General features: G+C 33.9%; 1 protein-coding gene across 1 annotated transcript in view; it reads right to left on the bottom strand.

The window, feature by feature from the left end:
- The window catches only part of LOC150106062 (BTB/POZ domain-containing protein 6-like), a 64817-nt gene extending 45418 nt beyond the window's left edge, over positions 1-19399 (bottom strand). The window contains exons 1-2 of the mRNA XM_090393810.1: positions 19243-19399; positions 12459-12691 (exon numbers count right to left, since the gene is read on the bottom strand). The gene's annotated coding sequence lies outside the window, so the exon portion shown is untranslated. The remainder of the gene's footprint in view (positions 1-12458; positions 12692-19242) is intronic.
- Between the last annotated feature and the right edge of the window lie 3466 nt (positions 19400-22865).

Below are 22865 nucleotides of genomic sequence, written 5' to 3'. Positions count from 1 at the left end.
AGCAAGAAATCGGATTTTTGTAGTTACGTTTCCACTGATTTATAAGCTGATCATACAGGACATACGAACTCTTCCAACTTATCGTAATAAACTATTTAAACTGTACATGCGCACTGAAAATCACATGAAAAGCGAACCCTTCCTTACATAGCGAAGGGTCAATTTATATCACAAAATTGATGGACGAAGACCGATCATTAAAATGAATGGTGAATGTTTGAGGATATAATAAAAATTATCTATGGATTCGTCAATTGTCGTGAGGAGATTTTAGATGTTTACACTTAATATATTTGACTTCCCTGAATTGGTCTCCAATTAGATCACATTCATAATGGACTTTAGATATATAGAAACTTTTAGGCATTTTATGGTTCAATTTTAGGAGTTTCTTTTATAATTTAGGAATAAATGTTTTAGTTTTGGAAAATTATGTTTAATTTTAGGACTTCGTATTTCAGGTTCAGAAAGTTTTACTTTAGTCTAGATGCTTACCTTCTATATTATAATGTTCACTATGTCATAATCAATAATTATTTATATATTATTACAAAATATAGAATCTCTTTATTATATATTGTGTGTAGCATGATATATTAACCATTATCTTAAGTGATTTTCATAGGTGTTCTCCTCTTGGAAGACGAACTGAGTCAAACTGTTTTAACACGTTCATTGCCAAGCTGAAAATTGGAATTTCGTGTGGTGGCCAAATTTTTTTTATTTTTTTATTTAGTTAACGACGCCCAAGCGATAACGCGCGATCGGCCGTTTGGTGAGAACTCAGATCGCGCGATATCGCGTGATTGGTAATGAACGTGTTAATGTGGAATAAATATATCAATCATATTGTGTTCTTAAGACTCATAAATGCTGAACAGTTGAATATGGCGTATCTTATTTCATAACTGGTGCGTTACAGGGATAGAAATCTCATCATCATCTGGGATAAATATCCAGGGGAGGTCAAACATCGAAAATCATGGAAATATCAGAGAAAAAGTTTTTCCAATAGATCAGCAGAATTCAAAACCGTTTTCTTCGGATGATCTATCATCCTAGAAATTATACAAAAGTTATTCTCTACATGTACCTCAATTAAGTAAGTCATTGTCGAGAACAACTATCAATTATTCACGAAATATGGCGTCAAACCATAGAATTTGTTCTCTTAAGCCTATGCCAATAATTGGTGAGCAGAACTCCTCTACTTTCTCCTATTCATACTCTTCCTCCTCCAAGGAGAAGAATCAGTATTCTTATCAATAGTATGTATCAATATTTCTGAAAAAAAATATTATATTAAAAACCATCATGAACTGACACCTTGAAATTGAGATCCAATCGTCAGCATGTAGCTTCAAAAATATCACGGTAGATTTTGGAGATGTAGTCCCTTCATGAAAATATTTTTAGACATACGAGGTATATAGCATATATTTATATATAAGAAATCATTATGTGAAATCGATTGATATTTTGGTAGAGTTGTAAAGCGCTCTTAAAGGAATGTTCAGAGCAGATATGTGTTTGGTGCTAACGCAGAACAACTTCCTCTACCTTCAAAATATCTTCCAGGAAGCTTTCATTTGTCTGCTTTCTTATTACTGGTGGATTGGTACGAGATCATTTGTTACCCTGAGTACATGGATTATAACTACCTACGTGACTATGTGTACAGATAACTGTCACATACGTGTAAATATTTCTTAGTGAAGTCCGCTGTTCGACTTGGGCGAGATATTGAAAATAGAAATAACATATTTATATATTAATTTATATTACCTTCTTCATTTTATGACAGTCTTGGTTGATAATCAACGTATATCAACGTTAACAAAGTAAATCATCGGGTATCTCCACCACACCTGTACTATCACACCGGATTGGAGACTATAACATGATTTCTCTGTCCATATCTCAGCTTTTCAAGCTTCCACGTCGCACTTACAGCATGCTCGTTGCGCGTCAAAGAGCAGAATATAGAAAATTTACCACATTAATCGATCCAACGCTGAATTTTGATTGAGTAATGTGAGCTTGTACCCACCATACGGATATTGAATACATGGTAGGGCATTGAGGTCCTACCCTGGAAACTCCCTGCTGTTGGCCACAGGTTTTGGATGTGTTTAAGCAGATTTATGTTCCCGCAGATGAAAACAACTCCGCACTGAATGAGTGGGCCTATGAATGGTGGTTATATATATTATTTTTTGTCACTCTGCGGGCATGTACATTGGTTGTGGTTGGTCGTCCCCGACTAGAAGCACTTACAGTTAACTTTCTACGCTTTCCTATTAGTAGACTGTTGACTGTGTTGTCCCGATTTAATGAATAGATTTGCTGAACAGATGGGTCTACAACATGGCATCCTATCACAATTCGTCTTTCGAATTCCGTCAGTTCCTTTATCTCAGCCTTTTCACCCAGACGAAGTTGCACTGACTTGGGAGCATCATATTCCTACAATGTATACTGTCAACAGACACATGACTCGTTACTTGGCAAGCTGCACCTTGCCCATAAGGATGTCCGTTGAATTTTTTCCAAGCAAGGTATCTAACATCCTGTTCTTCTCAAGCACTAAAGTTTGAATCAATCGACCTAGATCTTGGTCCTGTTCTGTGTCTCTTTCCATTCCTTTTTTTTTTTCAATATGATTCTGCCATGGATGTTATCTCTTCAATTCCCCTAATTTTTATGTGATCCCTGATAACTGTGGTTTCTATTATTGGATCAAATACTTTTTTACTAAATCAACCTCTGATCCATAACTGAAAATTGGTTTGAACACTGCCTTCTTTAATATAGTTTATAGTTTTGGATATGTTCTCGATTATTCCACTTTCCATACCAGCTTTGCTTATTCGGCTGACAGTTTCCAAATTCCACTGGAAAACTGTGGCTAAATAGCTGAAATAGTTTACTTATTATCTAGGTTCTGCACTGAGAATGCAGCAGGTGGTTTCTACGTTCCTACCTTTTTTCTTTATTTTAGTCTTTTTATTGCTGACTTTCTGGATAAGGGTTTCACAGCTATAACGCAAATTCTTTTGGGAATCCTATAGCGTTTCACTGGATGTGTTTAAGAGTATAATATCATCTACATAAAGCGATTTAAATTTGATATCTCCGAATTCGGTATCAAGTTAAATGTCACCTTATATAACAAAGTGATTCATATATACACATATATGAATGAGAGCGGTGTTAAGATGCATAATTGTGTTACACCTGAGTTTACATGAAACCATATTTTTGCATTTCCTTCTAACTGTTGACAGACAACTTACATATTGATTATGTATAGCTCAGTATAATGTTCCTTTTATCCCATATAAAAAGAATATTTTGAAAAACACTTCTCTGGTCACCTTGTCATATTTCTTTTCGAGGTAGACAAAACTGAAATGAAGATCCTTTGTACATTCCCAAGATTTCTGAACTCTTTGAATTAAAGTTAAGTGTAATCCTCGCAACCTCTATTTGACCTGAATCCAGCTTACAGAGAAATATCGGATATTTGTGTATATCACACTGCTTGATATTACTATTGCACTTAATGTTGAATACTATAGCTACTACTTCTTTTCACTTATGGTTATTGCCTGAATATTACATCTTACGTTTGTTGTTTAGAAGAATCTTTCTGTTTGTGCCTTTTTTTGTAACATTTCTCTTGTCAATATGGTATTTCCCCAATTCTACCTTATCTGCTAGTTCCATTTCTTTGCTGTTGATGCTTCGTATGTTGACTGAGCCAACCACGAGCACTGTTGATAAAATATTCTGCATTTTTTCATAATATTCTTTGTCAAACTACAAGAAATAATGAGTTTTATTTATAAATTTTATCCACTTCTAATTTAATTCTTTTCTGTCAACTGAAAAATTAATATTTCGATCGGGTAGAAGAATAGTACTGTTCTCCTAACCATCGAACCAGTAACAGCGATTATTCTGACTTGGTATTTCTCTTATTCTTCTATTAGTGCCATCCTTCTACCATTAATATTTCTTTCCGTGAGCGTATAATTTTCTCTCTCAATTCAGTATGAAATACTTTGTCGAGAATTTTTTTATAATAAAATCTACCGGAATAGTTCACTGTAAGAGTACCAGGAGTTACAAACAGAACGCATCGTTTTCACTATTTTTTTTTCTAAACATATTGTTTGGAAAAAAAATAATCCCGTATATTTCTGCCTATTCTCAAGTTAGTCGTTCTCTTTCAGTGTGTGTGTGTGGGGGGGGATTAGGCTTTTCCTTCCAAGAAAGTCGGCATTTTAATTTCGTAAATCAAGAAATCGACCATAATGTGTTTTGCTTCGACGACACGGGAGAATTATCTGTTGTACTCTCTTCCCAAAGTAATATAGATCAACGATAAATTTTGGCTAAATATTACAGGTGGTTAAGCATGAAGAGTGACTTGCCATCATTCTTCAAAGTATAGTACTAAATCCGATCGAGTGACTTACCCTGGGGAGTAAAAGACAGAAGATAACAAATGAGGAGAAAAAGAAAGAATTCAATTGTAATTATGTAAACACTCTGTTCGATGATAATAGAAAAAAATATTTAAAAAAATGCAATAAAGAGAAATTATATCTATTGTTATTGTTTAAGTATATATAGTGTAAAATGCAAAAACATCTTAATAACAATCATCATTGATAATATACGTGCAGGTGTCTGTTACACAGTTGTTCATGTAATGCATTATAAATATTATATATAAATAATAACATTTGATTGATTAAAATCTTATTTTGAGAAATAATATCTATTGTTAAGACCATTACACTTTTTTTATAAAATCGTTATCAAGTAGCTTTATTTTTATCCTCCTACATGTTTCGCCAATCCGTTTCTATTGGCATCCTCAGGGAATACAAATCAGTAAGCACAAAATGAAGGTTACAGACTAGGTTATAACCGATGGTTCTAAATCATACAAAAATTGGTATTGTGCGTGACAATGTGCGTGTCTCGTTAACGTGATTTATTCGTGATGACTCATGACGTAATTGTTATGAAAGTTCATTTCTTTGATATTTAATGATCTGATAAAAGTTTTCCAAATTTCTGGTAAAATTAGACCTTGATTCTTGTTTAGGTTTTCAGTTTTACGGACGACTGTAGCTGCTTCTTTAAAGGTTCTTGAATGGTAGTTATCTTCTATGTATGGCATAAGGCTCTTATCCCACTCAATGTGATGGTTCGTAGAGGCAAAGTGGCATGAAAGGCCTGAAATGTCTTGTCTGTTATTTCTGACATATCCTATGTGTTCTTTCTTTCTCGTTTCGAAGCTTCTAGATGTGTGACCTACGTAACTAATACCACATGAACAAGGAATATTATATACTCCAGAGTATTTGTAGAATGGGTGAGGATCTTTCGGTGATCTTAAAAATTTCCGAATAGTGTTGATTGGTTTGAATGCCACTCTGATCTTATGTGGTTTTAAAAGGTTAGCTAATTTTTTGGAAAGGTTGTTGACAAAAGGAATCGTAATTGTACTGATGTATTCGACGTCATCACGTTGCCGATGTGGTATATCAGTAAATAGAATCTTGTTGTAGAGTCTTTTAGGGTAACCATTTAAAGAAAGTTCTCTGGATATTGTGGTTAATTCCGTGAGTAGGTCATCCTTGTCTGGATAAGAGCCTTATGCCATACATAGAAGATAACTACCGTTCAAGAACCTTTAAAGAAGCAGCTACAGTCGTCCGTAAAACTGAAAACCTAAACAAGAATCAAGGTCTAATTTTACCAGACGGATTGGCGAAACATGTAGGAGGATAAAAATAAAGCTACTTGATAAAGATTTTATAAAAAAAGTGTAATAGTCTTATGAATAATTGTCAAGAAAAAATTCAACATAATATCTATTGTTATTGTTGATACGTATTATAGTGTAAAAATGCAAACAAAAGGTAATAATCATTAAGGTTAATATTATAATAATATATATTGTAAGCAATTATTAGTACTATTATTTACATTTATTATGTACGTTCAAGTATCTGTTATGCATAACTGTGTGCATAGCAGATACTTGAACGCAACATATAATGTATTATAAATATTATATATGTGATAAGAATAATAAAGATTATTATATCGTCACCTCGGTATATTATAATAAATACGAGTATTATAGGAATGCTATGATATAAAAATGGAATTTTATTGGCAAATAAAATTCCCTAACGCAAATTTTATTTGCCTATCCGCTCTCCAGCCAAGAGGCTGTGGGTTCAAATCTTCCGTAGGCATGGATGTTTGTGATTGTCTTCCACATTCATTCATTCATACATTCATTCACCCAAATATAGATACACTCTCCCAATCCGGACTGGATCGCAATGAGTGTAGTAGACCCAAAACCTCCCTGAATGGAGGAGGCCTTCACCCTGCAGTGGGTAGAAAAATAGGCTATTCATCATCTACATAATCATTATATATATATATATATATATATATATATATATATATATATATATATATATATATATATATATATATATATATATATAAGAAATATTATTGCGTAACCCTCCAGGGAGTCCAAAAACTCATCGAGGGTGGAAACCTATGTACAACTCTCTGTATCCACGAAATCCATCAACTACAACGAGCTTTGTTTTCACCAAGGTGTTGCGAACATTGAAATTTTTCTACCTATTCTTTAGTTAGTCGATCTCTGCCAAATGGAATTAGGTTATCCATCCAAGAAACTCGGCATTTTAATTCCATCAATCATAAAATCGACCATAATGTGTTTTGCTTCGGCGTCACGGATGCACATTCTGTCGTACTCTCTTTCCAATTGCCTTTAGATGAGTGATAATCTTTGGCCAACTATCACTGATGGTTAAGAATGAACAGTGGCTAGCAAAATCAGAATGGGTGACTTCCCTACGGAGTAAAACACAGAAGATTTTTGTTCTTGTTCTTTATGCTCCTAAAACATTGGAGAGTAATAATTTACTCTTATGTAGATGTTCACTTTGAGTCTGTAGTTCTTCAAGTGTGTGTAATTAATGTGGGTAGGTTTTATATGTTCCACACAAGAAATATAAGCATTTATAGCTCCCATCAATGGTGTGTCAAACCTGGACACAGTTGCACCGTGAATCGTTAATTTATTTATTTTTTCTTTTGATGCTCTCAAAGGTAACTTCAGGGATAATCTTCGGCCAACTATCACTGACATACTTTTGACAGTATGATCCAGTTCTTCGGCTATATCTAAATATGAAATTATCTTCATACATAAATCAAACACATAACGGTCTCTGAAATTTTGTTAATTCCAGAATTGATGTTTCAGCAAAACGGATTGAAAAAAAAAAGTACGTTTCAAATAGAATAAACTCTTATTCCTGTTTCGGAGAGCAACTAACTCGAGATGTGTTTAAGATGTCTTGTAGTCAGCGATTAGAGTCAAACCTAATCCGGTCATTTTTGAGGGACTAGTAATGTAGCACTGGAAATGTAGCGAGGATTCCCATCAGGCAGCAATCGTATTATCAGAATTGCGTTCTTCTTGGGAGTGTTGTTGTTGTATCGATTATCCTTTCTCTTGGCATCGAATCCCACCATAGTCATGGATTTAAAATATCCTGAAAAAAAAAACGTTTAGCTTTGTATTTCGGTTGATATTATGCTATACATATATGACACAAAATGTTGTTTAATATGCACCTACTCTAAATTAAATGACTGCATTTCATTTTTACTTTTGGGATTTTTACTTGTGAGTTTTGAGATCAACTAAATAAAAAACAAATGGCAAATCTCAAAAGTTGCAAAAGATTTTAAATTTCTTTGCTATGCGAATATGAATGTATTGCTTTTAATCAGATGAAATATTAGCTTTCATTATTTGGAATACAGGTCAAATGTAAGAGATGTCACTGTCCAATTACTTTCTGGTTGTGCACTAAACGTATTATATAGTCCTTTATAAAGTTTCTTTTCAGGAATGGATCCAGCTATGCATTTCTTAAACTTTTGTTTAAATATCGCAGTCGCTTGAAGTTTTTCTTCTGGCTTCACATACACTGCCGAGCGATTATTTTTAATAGGAACATTTTCATAGATAGTTTCCGTGGCCTCAGAAGAAGAGAGTAACTTTATACAACATTTCTCATTGTAATAGGTTTTACCATCGGCTATAACCTGAACATTTATAAATGGCTCCACGAGCAGCATTGAGTTTTCTAGAATTTCTACCATGAAACAGATCTTGTTATCAATTGATAAAGAAGAATCTATGTCTTTCACAACATCGGATTTCGATGAACTTTTATTTAAATCAAATATTGTAACACGGTTATATAGATATGCATAATATGATCTCTTATAGTTCCAGCCAATAGTCTGACAAAATTTTACGGTTGTGTTACTCTTGAAACTTCTGCATAAGAGCGGTCCAATTTCGTCAAATGTGAATAATTCTGTTTCGGTCACATCAACGAGTTCCTTCGATGACATAAGAGAAAACGATATCCATTTCAAAAGAGGAACCAATACGCTTCTTAAACTTTCTTTTGTTTCTTCTTCTGCTTTCGCGAGATAATTAACACCCCAATTACGAATTCCGTCAAACAGACAATATTCTGATTGAATCGTCAGTGTGGACCTGCGCACTATCTTCTCCACAGTATCTTTCTCACATTGCAAAAATTCCGATGACTTAAGAATGGTTTCCGTGTGTTTGTCAATGATGTCTAGACATTTATACATAACATTTGAGACATTCATGAGCTTGGAAAATTCGTAAACTTTACACACACGGTCCGACTCGGCTGTCATGTGTTCCAAAAGAAATTCTTCGCTTTTCTTCTTAAGATATGGAATTTGGTATTTTTCTGCCACAAAGTAAACTTCCATCGCTGTGTCTATTGACGGTATTGAAATTTCATCTGTGTACAGATACCTAAAAGTAATTAATTTTGATAAATTAGAAATTAGAATGCAAATACCAAATGTTCGTTAATCTGCTAACGAGTTTCAATGTTCTATTTACTACATGATGACTGTAAAGAGCATTCATATTTCTCACACAATATGTTATTCGAGAATTTCAAAGTTCGGATTGTCGCGATAGCCCTTGTAGTTGGAAATATCTAGGTTCGAATCTCTTTAATTAACCGAGCTTCATTGAAGTCGGTGAAAGACACTCTAACTCGATTGTCTTTCACCGAAATGGAAAAATACTAAGAGTTTTTTTTCTAATTCGAAGGACTAATTTGTTTCTAGGGATGTTAACATTTAAAAACGATGTCAAAAACGTGGCTACCAATGAACATAACTGTTCATTTAATTATTTATTTTCTTTGCTTGTTTTTTTGAAACACGTTTACGGTTTTCATTTCATTCATGGTATTTCATTCACGCTTGTGTCATAATATTTAACAAATTAACAGGTCGATATCAAGAAAAGAGGAATAATATATTTAATAGCCTAATTTTGAAACCTAAAAATTACAGATCATTAAGCAATTCAATACCTATTAGAATGTGCATTGTTTGAGTGCACAATGATAATTGGTTGAGGTCGCGGTTATGAACCCCTCCCCAAACCACTCTTCTAACAATCATTAAGAACAGTTCATGCATCACTTTTGTCACCCTTCCTCCTTTTCAGAACAATCGCGTGTTACTAACAAATGACCTTTGCGATAACGAACTTTCCATGATTTCCATTGGCGATTTCTAGAACTTCTCCAAAAATATAAATACATCCGTAGCCAGACTGTTTGATCAGTTCACTTATTGACTAATTATAAGTAAGTGCGTTGTCTTTAATTGTGATTCTTTTCAACTAGTTTTTTATTTAATGTTTATCGTAGTTTAAGTTATTATTGTCAGTGATTTTTAAGGGTGTCAGTTATAAATCAGTGACTGAAAATATGAACGGTTAAAAAACCAAAAGTTAATGTGGACCGTCACAAAGTACTTCTCAACACGTGTCCGCAGCTACGAGTATTCGTACATCGGGAGATAGTAAAAAGGCGCGTGCCTCAGGTACTACACAGAAGAAAAGGAAATACTGTGAAGAGTATATTAAATATGGGATTTTATTTGTAGGGGATGATGACTGTGTTAACTCATTCTGTGTCGTGTGTGGGGAGGTATCATCCAACGGTTGCATAAAACCCTCTCTACTCAAGTGACATTTATAAACTAAACATCCTATGTATAAAAACAAAGAAATACATTATTTTCAGCGATTAGAAAAACGTCCAAATGTAACTTCATGCATCAGGAAAAAAGACAATGAGAATGAAGTTGAAGCTTCCTACCGTATCGCTTATCGCATAGCTAAATATGGTAAAAACCAGACCATAGTTGAAGATATAATTTCTCCTTGTATTAAAGTATGTTTGGGGAAGAACGAACAAGTCCGCAAAATCGATGCTATCTGTTTTTCAAACAATACAATGTCCCGAAGAATTCAGGATATGTCTGACGATGTTGAAGCTGCAACTAGTAGATACAATTAAAAAAAAGTAAATTCTTTTGCATCCAGGTCGATTAAGTGTATATGTTGCTGATTTATCTATTTTGCTCGTCATCGTGAGCAAACCTGTTGCTTTCTTACCCATTGACAGAGCGTACCACAGGCGAAGATATGTTTAATGTGATCGGTGGTTATTTCATTGACAAGCAGATTAGTTGGTCTAATTGTTGTGGTGTATGCACTGACGGAGTCATGTCTATGTCAGGTTGTTTTATAGGCCTATGCGGCACTATTAAATAAGTAGCTCCTCACGTACATCGAGTCACTGCTGATTCATAGAAACTCTTGCATCCAAGCCTCTTCCTAGTGAACTGGTTGTCAAGTCACACCCACGAAACTGCAGATTGTTTAAAACGCTGTGCGAAGAAATTAACAGCCTTCACAGCATATTCATTTTGCATACGGAGGTAAGGTGACTATCTCGTGGTAAAGTACTTACATGGATGTCTGAACTTAGACATGAAGTCGTTTTTTTTTTTTTTATGACCACCGTTTCTGTCTTGTTCCAAAGTTTCATGACAATGATTGGCTTCAAAGTCAGATATTTATCAGACATTTTTCTAGAAATAAATAAACTCAACTTGGGACTTCAAAACAGCTCAATCATTGTATTCAAAGTAACCGACAAAACTCAGTCAAGGATTAAAAAAATTGGACTTTTTGAAAGCGTGTATTGAAAGAGCTCAGCTGAGGTTTTGGCAACTCTGCACAACTTCTTATCTGAGAATGACTTGCACCTATCCCAAAACCTGAAAGAGAATATTTGAAGTCACTTGGACGGTCTCAAAGTGTGCTTTTTAAAGTACTTCCCTCAACGTGGAAAACAAAAACAATTGGATTGCAGATCCCTTCAATGAAGAACCTTCAAAGAAACTAAACTATCGATCAATGAAAAAGAGCAGTTAATCGAAATTTCAATCGATTCTTCTTTAAATTTTGATTTTTAAAGAAACAATCTTATTAAGTTATGGGTAGATGTCAGTGAGAAGGCACTCAAATACCTCGTGCCATTTACTAATGGAGAGAGCATTTCCTTCTTACACCTTAATAAGAAATAAGTACCGCAACAAGCTTAATGCAAGTCCGAATTTAAGATTGTATCTTGTATCTTTTTACCAACTATTACAGACTTTTCAGATAACACAAATAAATAGATAATAATAATAAATCAAAATTTTTTAAATAACTAATCATCACTATCAATATTTAACAAGAAGCTATACTTATTTCTGTGTTACGAACATTGTAAAATCAAGTCTGTGGTTTATAATTTTAATATAGTAATTTTCCTTTCCCAACTCAATACCTCATTTCCACTATTTTACATTAAGATCTGAACAAACTTACAACACTGAACAAACGTGTCGGTATTTAAAAACATCTATTACAAAAATAACGGGTACAATTTAGAGAAATGGTTTTAAAAGGGGTACTCAAGTGGGGAAAGATTGGTAACAACTGCATTAGAATAACAGTAACAGATATCTTAGTTAGGGGGATCCACTCTCTGTTTAAGGTTCTAAAACTGGGGTAAGGTTTCGGTGGTTGCTTGAAAAAAAAACATTTGAATTACGGCGGCTACGATGTAGTAAGCTTGTTTCAAGCCATACCATATCACTGTGAGTAGGAATTTGTGTAATGCTAGAAAATATTTCTCAGATTTTTCTACTGTCGGTTTGGAGGATAGGTGTCCATGCGTTCTTCGGATTATCAGGTTTATATATCAATATAAAGATGTCTAACCGAACACTCAATATAGTTGATCGCAATCGCCATAAAAACATATCAAAAGACCTGTGTTTATGTTTCGATCAGTAACTCAAACATTTAATAGGTATTATTTCTGTCATTTTTAAAAATATTAGGAGTTAGATAGATCAATATTATTATTCGGAAATAACAACAGAAAACAACTCACGTTGTCATAATCTGGAATGCCTCCGGAGTTACGTCAGGAATCTGTATCTCTCCCACTTCGTTTAAAGGCCCGTAAAACATGGCAGCAAACACTGGACTGGCAATGGCAAGCAACAACTTATGGACTTCTGCTATTACTCTGCGTTCACCTTCACCAACTATGAAGGTCACATCAGAGTATAGGGGATCTTTCAGCAAGGACAAAAGTCTTCCTTTCACTGTTTCCATGGTTAACTGAAGCGGAAAAATAGATTTAATTATTATCAACTAACGGTTGGAATTTTTTATTTATGTTATCTTATTATATCTAATTAATGTTCAGACAGCATTACTACCACGGAGGGTAAAGATTTTAACCTAACGTTCTTTGAAATGATATGGCCAAGGTTTCATATGTAACTCGAAATCTTTTAGTTTCATGAGAAGGTAAAAAAAATAGAAGTCCATCCTCAGCCACAGACCCTGTGTAGCTCAGTAGATGTGGCGTTTGCACACTACGGCGTTTGACCGAACGGAGGAAGACTTGGTTTCGAATCTAGTCGTCGATTAGAGGAAATTTTTCTAAACCTTTTTTCGACCACTTTCAGAGTTAGTCGATCTCTGCCATGGACAAGCGTGTGTTTTGTCTCGTAAACACAAGAAAATCGACCGTAGAACCCACATTATTCAAGACATTAAATATATTGTGTTAGGATTAGGGACCACGAGATGGCGGCACTTGTCGAGCCGTCTCTCTTCACTGCATGCCGCTTAATTAGTGATATCCTTGGGCCAGCTATCTCTTATTGGCTGCCAGTGGAGATTGAACTGCCCACTCAGTCTCCAAAAAGTTAGTTAGGCTAAACGGCCTCGCCTATTCCCTATAAGGGAATTAAAAGGCGTTAGCTGATTTTTTGATGATTATCAGCTACACGCTTCCTACATTTAGACGCTTAAATTCGCCTCCTCAAGAACCATTAGAAACTTAGTATAATGCAGAATGCATATTTCGATTTTGAATAATATTGTTTATTTAATTTTAATGGTATGTAATTCCAGGAAAAGATTTCTTTAAAATTGGATGTGCAAAAATTTACAATTCTAGATATCATTGTTTTATATTCCACCGACAGCGATTTTTATTACATTCAACATAACCTCATACACGCATCTACTCCAAATTAGTTACTTTTGCTTAACTTTACAAATACCAGCAAACATTACACTGTTATTAAGTTGAATATCATAATCTTATGATAAAGGAGGCCGTGTAATTAAGCATGGTGACTGTTCACCATGTTAAAAATATTCTTAGCCATGTTCGCTCAAGAATTTTTCAATTTCCGTAACAGTTTGCAGTCAGGGGTGTACAGGATTAAGCAGAGTATTTGGTATCCACAAGAAGGGGCTTTTTGCATAATGTTAAGTAATATCTATGATGGTTTTTTAACATGAAAAACTTTTGTAACTCAGCCAGCATTGACGATGTCCTCTCGATGGACAAACCTGGTTTAGAATCTCCTCTGTGATGTGAAAAACATATTTAAGTGTCTTGCATCCGAATATGAGGTGTCACAACTCATTCCCTATTTTCCCGATTTTTCACCCCGAAAGTCTTCAGAAAATGGCATGAAATTAACACAAATATCACATTTGCTTTCGACGAAATCTCAGATAGAAGTTCGTAATGGGATATAATTATTATATTTACAAACGATTTCCAGGAAATTAAGAACACATCGAGTTTCTACAAGGACTCATGTAGCCCTACGAAGATAGGACTACACGAACTAGGAAGGTAGTATCTTTCGCAGCATTTCTCATATCTTTTCTCGAATTCCTCCATACTGCTTGCACTCCTCATCTCCAAAAGCAATCCATGTCAACATGCACTGCTCTGTGAGAGAAAAATTCAGCTCTAGACTATTTCTTATTTGTATTCATTCCCAATTTCCACGAATGCCCTGGCAACTCTGCATAAAATAAAAAATATACCTTTCATAAGTATTCATGTCTCTATCACATGACGCACCCATACTTTTTTCTAATTTTTGCGTTAGTACAGAAATTCCCGACATTTGTTCATATTTAAATATCTTATTTACTCACCTTTGTAGCTTCTAGAATCTAAACTCTACTTGGATCACCTCGGAAACTAGATATGCATAGTGTAGGTCTTCTTATAATTACATATCAATAATCGTTTCAACATTGCAATTATCATCTGAGTTTTAATGAGTGTTAAAAATAATGTTTCATTGCAATTGTCATCTAAGTTAAATTCGCAATCTTTGCTATACGGCCACTATTAAACTTCGACTTATTAACTACTAAAGCTCAAAGATCCCTTGCTTGATCAGTTTCTTCTAGCCAAATGTGTATCTAAAACACGCCATTTTGCTAGAAGAAACGGGAAAGCACTTTATCTCTTCAAAACAAAGTGCTCTACCTTTACTAAGATTGAACTAATGGCCAATTTTCACCTGCCTACAATTCCAGCCTATACAGAGCATTTTCTACGTTCTAGAATACACTACTGGTCACCTTAAATTTTTCAAACATATATTGCCCATACGTTTTTCATATATCTAAGACAGTCATCTTCTTATCCACGCTAATAACTTATAATTCAGTGCACTCCAACGCATATAAGATTCTTCCACGCTGTATAATGTGAGAAGCCTTAGCGAAATGCCGAACTAATATGGTATGTGCATTATTCCTGGGGGCTCCTATCGTAAAGAGATTATAAACGTTGGGAGAATTACTCCAAAAGGACCATTCATTAGTCAACCCATGCCATTTATTGAAAAGTATAGTTACTCAGTCAATGTATTTTGTTATGGGAGCTATTTTCAACCTTTCCAAATTTTTACGAAACCTTCAGATAACTAAAGGTCGAGAGTTACAAACAGCATTCTCTGAAGCACTCTACTGTAAAGGTCACATTCTTTCTAATCCTTTGGAATTTTTCCTGTTCTCAGATTCACTTTATATAGTAAGGTTTTAAACAACAGCCATTTCAGCTGTTCTGATTTGTAGCATTCATGCTGATATGATATCAGCACCTATAACCGAATTCTTATTCAGTTTTGAGTAATATTTCTAATATCACCTTATACACCTCAAATGATTCATCCAGCGTAGTGGCAACTTTGAGTTGATAACGTTAAAAATGGATACTCATTAATTGAAAAATCTCATCTGAAGCTGAAACCGCATGACAACGGAATTCATCAGAGTTTTTCTTTCGCATGCATACATGTCTTTTACTTGAACATAACGAGAGATTTTATCAGGGCTCTCTTCAGAGTGCGGAGTAGTTTCGTTTCCTAATTTCTGCACAATAATCGCAGTTCTTTGGTTATATGTGATAATGTTTATAATTAACATCAAGCCTCTGCATATGATAATTCCATTAACAAAACTTGATCTATTTCTTAGGTACTTTTTCCTTAATTAGCTTGCAGATCTGTTTAATTCATTCTAGTTATCCGTCTCATCTAGCAACCGATATCATGACGCACAACTAACTTACTGTTGAGATGGTCATAAATTACTTGTTTCTTATTCTGCATATGCTTTCTCAGGCCAATTCTGTATGATCTCCATCACCAACGGAAAAAAGAGCATTCAGTCTTTAATTGAAACCTCCAACGACAGTATAATTATAAGTAATATATTTTGACCTCTGGTTTCTTTTGTCACGTGCTGCGTAAAGAAGTTGTCCCAGTACAGCTCACTAGAAGATGACTTTTAAATGTTTTGTTACGCATCTCTATTAATTAACAATTTGGAAAGGTTTACATTTATAATGCACCACTAAATACCCTTTGATTAAACCATTTGATCAATCGTTTTTTAATCCTTTCTACCATTCCAACATTCTTAAGTAATTGAGGCGACGAATTCATTTTAAATCATTGTTTAATAACGTAAACAGCATTTTAACTATACAAATACCATAACTCATTATATATCTATAACGATAAAAGTAAACGAGCCGGTTGGTGTTAGCCAAAAACTACACTTGAAATAAATGCAGAACATTCAAAAGTTGAGAGAGAACTTCATTTTTAAAATGAGTATTGCAATGACAAATATAATCAGAATTCGACTAGGAGATTCACATCGAGTCCTCACTTTGCAGAGCACTCCATAATGTCATGGTAGTGACAATGAAAGAGCAAATCTGCCAAGAAAATGTTTGCCTGTGAGTGATTCCCGAATGAAATTTAAAGATATTATCTTAATCTGGTTGTTGTGGTGGTGTCTCTTGGCAGATTTGCTCTTTCATTGTCACTACCATGACATTATGGAGTGCTCTGCAAAGTGAGGACTCCATTTTATTATTATTATTATTATTATTTGACACCTCCAGGGAGGTGTAATGCAATGCAATGCCGTGCATTGCATTTGAAGAATGGCACGTTGTAAGAAGAAGAGGGAAAGCTTCATAATAACTTATTTTCTTCCTTATAAGGCGTAAGTAAGAAATCTCGAACCAGATATATACAGTAAATGAAATAATTTCTCCATGTATGTTGAAGGGAATTGGATGCAAATTTTTTTTTTTAACTTGGCGAATATTATCCTATCTTTTGAGTAACAAGAATAAAATAAAAAAAATAATTCCCAATACTGGTAGACAGATGCATCACTATCATAGATTCTTTTCGTCCTTCAACTCACACATGGAACCCAACAATGGGCTACGAACGTGCCAGCAAATGCCTTTCATGTGAGAATACCGCAGCCGCCAGCTCCGCTACATCCTTCCTAGAATAATTGTAGACAGATATCAACAAAATCAGAGTGATCCAGGGCAGATGCGGCTAATTCCTACATTAATGTAATATTGCAAACTACTTTTATTGTGACTGAAACTGTACTCTACAATCAATCAAACATATCGTCAATGACTGCTCCCTTCACCGTTTTCACGATGACCTAGAGTAGATATATGAAATGTAAATGATGGAAATAGACTAACTTTCAACATTGAACATTGAACTATAGCTGAAATCAGCCATAAGAGTACATACACACTTCAAAATGACAACGTAGTTAGCACGTATGTATAGGAACAAAGTTGGAGTTCATGGTGTACTGATGAATTCGTATAGCAGTACATCGTTACAAAAATGGGCGCATTATGATATCATGTATTGCTGATACTATACATTCTAAAAAGAGACTTTTTTACAATTGGAAAGCCCGAGATATCAATCAAGGCCGTTCCATTTGCATCTGCAGGTAACTCTCCATAATTTTTAAATTATGTATTAATCGTGTTTCCATTCTAAACATTTGAAGCGCTCTATAACAGAAATATGTTTCTATGATTCCAATAGCAAGGACAATGGATGCATAATAGGGAAGGTGGAATTAGGACGGTAGCTCCTGAACACGTATGGTACGTAGAAGAGAAAAGGAGATCCAAATATATGTAAGCTTATTCATTCAGTGATTGATAATAAAGTTCTCAGAAATCGATTAAAATAAGTTGAGAGAAAAGCAAAAAAAAAATTGTTAGGGGCGCAGATTTTACAATTCAAGTAGAAAGTTTGGAAGAGTGAAAGTAAATATATCAGATTTTGAAAAACATTTCAGGTTGACAGGGAGCGGTTTGCTAAAAGTTCATCTGGAATTGTCATACATTTATAAATGACACACAGGAGCTTTTGTATCCCTCATAAATAATGCATCGCAGTTAGATTTTTATTCAATATTGTTCTATATATAATATTAATAATAATGTATGTTCGTTTACTGACCACAAAAGTATTTAAAATGCACTGATCAGTTATATTCAATATGCAGTTTCAGTAGGGATCAGATCAATTTAACAGCGCAATACGAACTTAATGTTGTTTAAAAGTGACTCATATCTGTGCATACAGCAATTAATATGTTTAAAGATGATTATTAAAAAAATAATTTCTTTGAATAATGTATAAATATTGAGGGTTTTAACCTCTGTGAATAAAACTCAATTGCTATGGATATTGTAACTTCCAAAATGTGTAAACCTTTGGTATTTTAGAACCGTGATTGAGAAAAGGATTAAATAATACGAAAACCAGTATTACTGACTTAATATAGATTTTCCCAAGTCCATTTAGGCTTCCTATATAAAAGAGGTTTATTTCGTACGAGAATTTCCTTGCCAGACAAGACGTTCCTCGTCCTCCTAGAGACGTCAAATATAAGACGGGTGCCTGCACTCTCTTATTAAACGACAAAAGGAAACGTGTTATCGAAAAATTCAGATCCCTTCGGCCTGTGAATTCCTGATTTTATTTAACTTGTTTCCAAACATAACACACAAGTTAGAAAATCACACAAAAAGCAAATTCGGTTATTTGATATCCCATTTCGAGATTTTGATTTGTATCGTCTACTATCCTATTTTCAGTTATTGAACATGTATCGGACTTTTTTAAAAAAAAAAAAATTAGAACGAAAAAAGAAGTTACAAAATAATCCGGTTCGTCTATCGAACTATTTAAATAACGCTGCATGACTTCTATTGTTAATATGCCAATGAAATACTAAACAACCATCTGACAAATAAGCAGTTATTCCCAGGTTCGCATTCAATACTTTTTTTCTGACAAGTCGAATTACTAGGTCATGTATTTATTAGTTTCCCAATCTCTGAACATTTTAAACCGACCATTTGCTGTATTTTGTTTCAGAACTAGAATAAATTCCTACGTGAATAACACCGGTTTAAGGACCGTAGATTTCACAATACTTATTCTATAATACTAATTTCAAATAAGAAAATATTTCAAACTTACCGTAAATGAAAGACGTGAATAGGAAATATTAAATTCGTTTGCCAGTAACTTTTAAAACTAAAGTAAGCAAATTTATTTTGTAATTCTCAAAAAAATCCACAAATTAAAACTAAAGCAAGGAATCCAATCTTCATAACTATTATTGCCACCGTTTATAACACGCTTAAAGAGCACAGATCAAAATCGTCCTGTTCATCGTAACAAATCGCTTAAACTGCACATATGCTCTGATAATCATGTGAAAATTGAACCTGTTACTTATATTGCAAAAGGTCATCTGTCATCACATATTGAGAAATAAGAACTCAGTGAGAGGGTATCTGATAGAGATGTTCGACACTTTTTTGCTTTTAATCCAATACCATCAGCAGCTAAGAGAGAGACAGAGAAAGACTATTGCTGTTGTTCGACACTTTTTTGCGTTTAAATCAATCATATACTTTATAAGATATCTTCTATATGCAGATTATGTTGCTATCGATGAAATATTCAAGATAAGTAATAAAACTACGCTGAAATAAAAAAATATAGATGAAAAAGTAATAAATACTTTAACAATTTTATAATAATACTTTTTTCATATTATCATATTATTATCCTGATTATATCTACATTATATTTGCGACATACCATTTGTAAAAATATTCTAAAATATTAAAAATAATCTTACATTTAGTTTCATTTACATATTTACAATCATTCGTTTGATGTGCTAAGAAAAATCGTTTTTCATTTTAATGATGCTAGTTTTGGAATAAATTTATATAAATATACATATTTTTCTGCATTTTATCATTTATATTTATATTTCAATTTGCAGATGAAATTATTTCACAAATTATATTTACAGTTTCTGTTTTTATGATCAGCAGGGTATGCCGAATGGATTCATTTCACTTTTTTTTAGCATTTCTATTTTTTTTAAATAATAATAATAGAAAAAGAAAAATATTCTAAAAGTAATAATAATTGTGATATTTATCTAGCAAAGCGCATTTTAGTCGATCAGATTTTTCTTTCTTTTATTCGCCTTTTTTACCTAAATCGAATACATAAGTGTTTTGACCTTATTTCGGTTTTCTCAGTTTTATATTTTATTCTACACTTCACAACTGAGAGCTGTTTCCTTTTCCTTATTTTTAAAACCTTGACACACATTTTTGTTTTTCAAGCAAATGCCATGTTTATCCTTCTACGCTTTCTATCTGGAATCCTCAGATCTAACCAGGGTAGATGTGGCTACCTACTACATAAATGGAGGATGTTAGACCACCTTATTGTGATTGTTCTCCCGTGGCTCAGGCGATTGCTCATATTTTGAACCAATTTCACGGTGGTGGCCTACAGGACATTCATGGTGACAGTGAGGCCTTAGATTGGCTTTTCAGACTGGATATTGACCTGTAGCTGTTCTGTATTCCTTTTGCTATAAGAATAAATAAATAAATATCTCGAATCCCATTGAAATAACGGGATTCGAGAAATAATCTTCATTATCAAGCTAAAGAAATGCGAATAAGCCTGTTTTATTGAGATGATGATCAACAGCATATTTTTTCTACCCACTGTAAGGTGAAGGCCTCTCCCATTGAGGGGGGGGGGGTTGGGTCTACTACTCCCATGGTGACCCAGACCATATTGGGAGAGCGTATCTATACTTGGGTGAATGAATGTATGAAGGTAGAAGACAATCACAAACATCCACTGGGCCAACCAGGCAATCTTTATTGTGATATTTGGTGATATTTGAACTTATGTTGACCAATTTTGCTACATTAAGCCGAGTACACAACGGATGCACAGAACGAGAAAGGAGAAGGAGGAAGCAGTTCATTTCAGGATAATTAAATCAAATAATTTTAAAAAATCCACACCTGTAAATCCACATCAGCAGCTGTAAAGAAAATAAGATTTGAGTACGGCATGAAACATCTCGGCCAAAAGAATTGAACCTCTGCAAGTAACACATTTTTATTGTTGCATCAAAATGAAATGCATCAAATAGAACCAGCGCCATGTATTTAGTGGCAATTAGAGTGAATACAGTAATTAGTGTAATTAGAGAGAACTGAGAATTATGACACCTTACAGAGGAAAACTTACCTCTCTTACAATCTCTATACTGCATGGACCTAACTTAATAAAATAAAACAGTTAATTACCCAAACCTGATTAAAGGTTTTGTTGTATCACTAATTAAGACTCACATCAAAGACCAACTACCATTATGCCTGAAGAGAAAAGCATTTACCAATGTATCCACTCTATATTGACTGTATCCACTCTATATACTGGCTGTGAAGCATGGACACTAAACTCCAAGTAAATTCTAAAATTCTATAATAATTTAGAAAATTTGCACGAAAAGAAATATTCTTGGCTTCACAAGTCTAGTTCAAAAAGCAATACGTGGATAAGAAATCAAACCAAGTCTCTGACATCAGAGCAAAGGTACAAAATCTGAAGGTCAATGAGGTTGACCTACTGGTCAAAGACAACATCAAAGATGGACAAAAGAAGTAATTGATTTTATTCCAACGGAGGAAGAACGAACACGGCGCCAAAAATCACGGAGGACTGAATAAATAATCGGATTGGCAGAAGAGACAAAGAGAAGAAAGCTACTCACAGGCACTTTTGTTGCCATCTCGGAAAAGCCTTCAACTAGCAGAAGACAGTCTATGGCCGATGATGATAATTATTATTAAACTATATTACTATAGTATTTCAATAACAATCATTAATACTTTAAGTTAATAAAGATACTGTGGTCGGAATCTTAATGCGAACAGTATTTTACTTTGCCCTTGAAGTAGGTACAGACATTATACACACACGCACACACTACACAAAAAAAGTTCATAAAACACATGCTGAAAATCTAAAGATCATTGCATTCTGTTTTTTAGGCTATGCTCTGGTAAATAACAACACAATGAAAAAGAGATTGCAAATCATATTTCTGTAGACAAATATGTTCAAAAATTAATTTAAGAACTTAATTATATTTAATTATATGCGAATATTAATTTATTTACTTCAAAAATAAACATATTTTCATCATTTCACATACAAGTCAAGTTGAAGAGACGTCACTGTCCAATATTTTTCCGGTTTTACGCTAAATTTCAAATAAGGAGCATTAAAATATTTCTTTTCAGTTAGAGAATCATCTGTACACATCATGAACTATGGCTAAATATCACAGTCATTTGAAGTGTTTCTCCTTGTTTAACGTATAATGCAGAAGCGCTACTTTTATTACTAGAATTTTCACAAATAATGTCCTTGGTTTCAGGAGACCTCAGTAATTTTGTGCAGCATTTGTAACTGAAGTATGTTTTTTCCATCATCATCAGCCTGAACATTTATAAATGGGTCCACGAGCAGTACTGAGTTTTCTGGAATACCTACCATGAAAGGGATCATGTTGTCAGTTCATATAGCAGAATTTATATCTTCCGGAACACCGGATTTTTATGAACTTGAATTTAAATCAAATATTGTAGCAAGGCAATATAAAAAATCAAACTTTTTACATTTTGAATTTCTATATATTGCCTTGCAGTTCCAGCCAATTGTCTGACAAAACTTTAAGGTTGGGTTATTCTTTATATTTCTGC

The sequence above is a fragment of the Typopeltis vanoorti genome, chromosome 6, assembly GCF_054136105.1.
Source record: "Typopeltis vanoorti isolate ZY-2024b chromosome 6, IOZ_Tvanoo_1.0, whole genome shotgun sequence".
NCBI classification, from domain to species: domain Eukaryota; kingdom Metazoa; phylum Arthropoda; class Arachnida; order Uropygi; family Thelyphonidae; genus Typopeltis; species Typopeltis vanoorti.
This window is presented reverse-complemented; position numbering and strand designations above follow the sequence as displayed.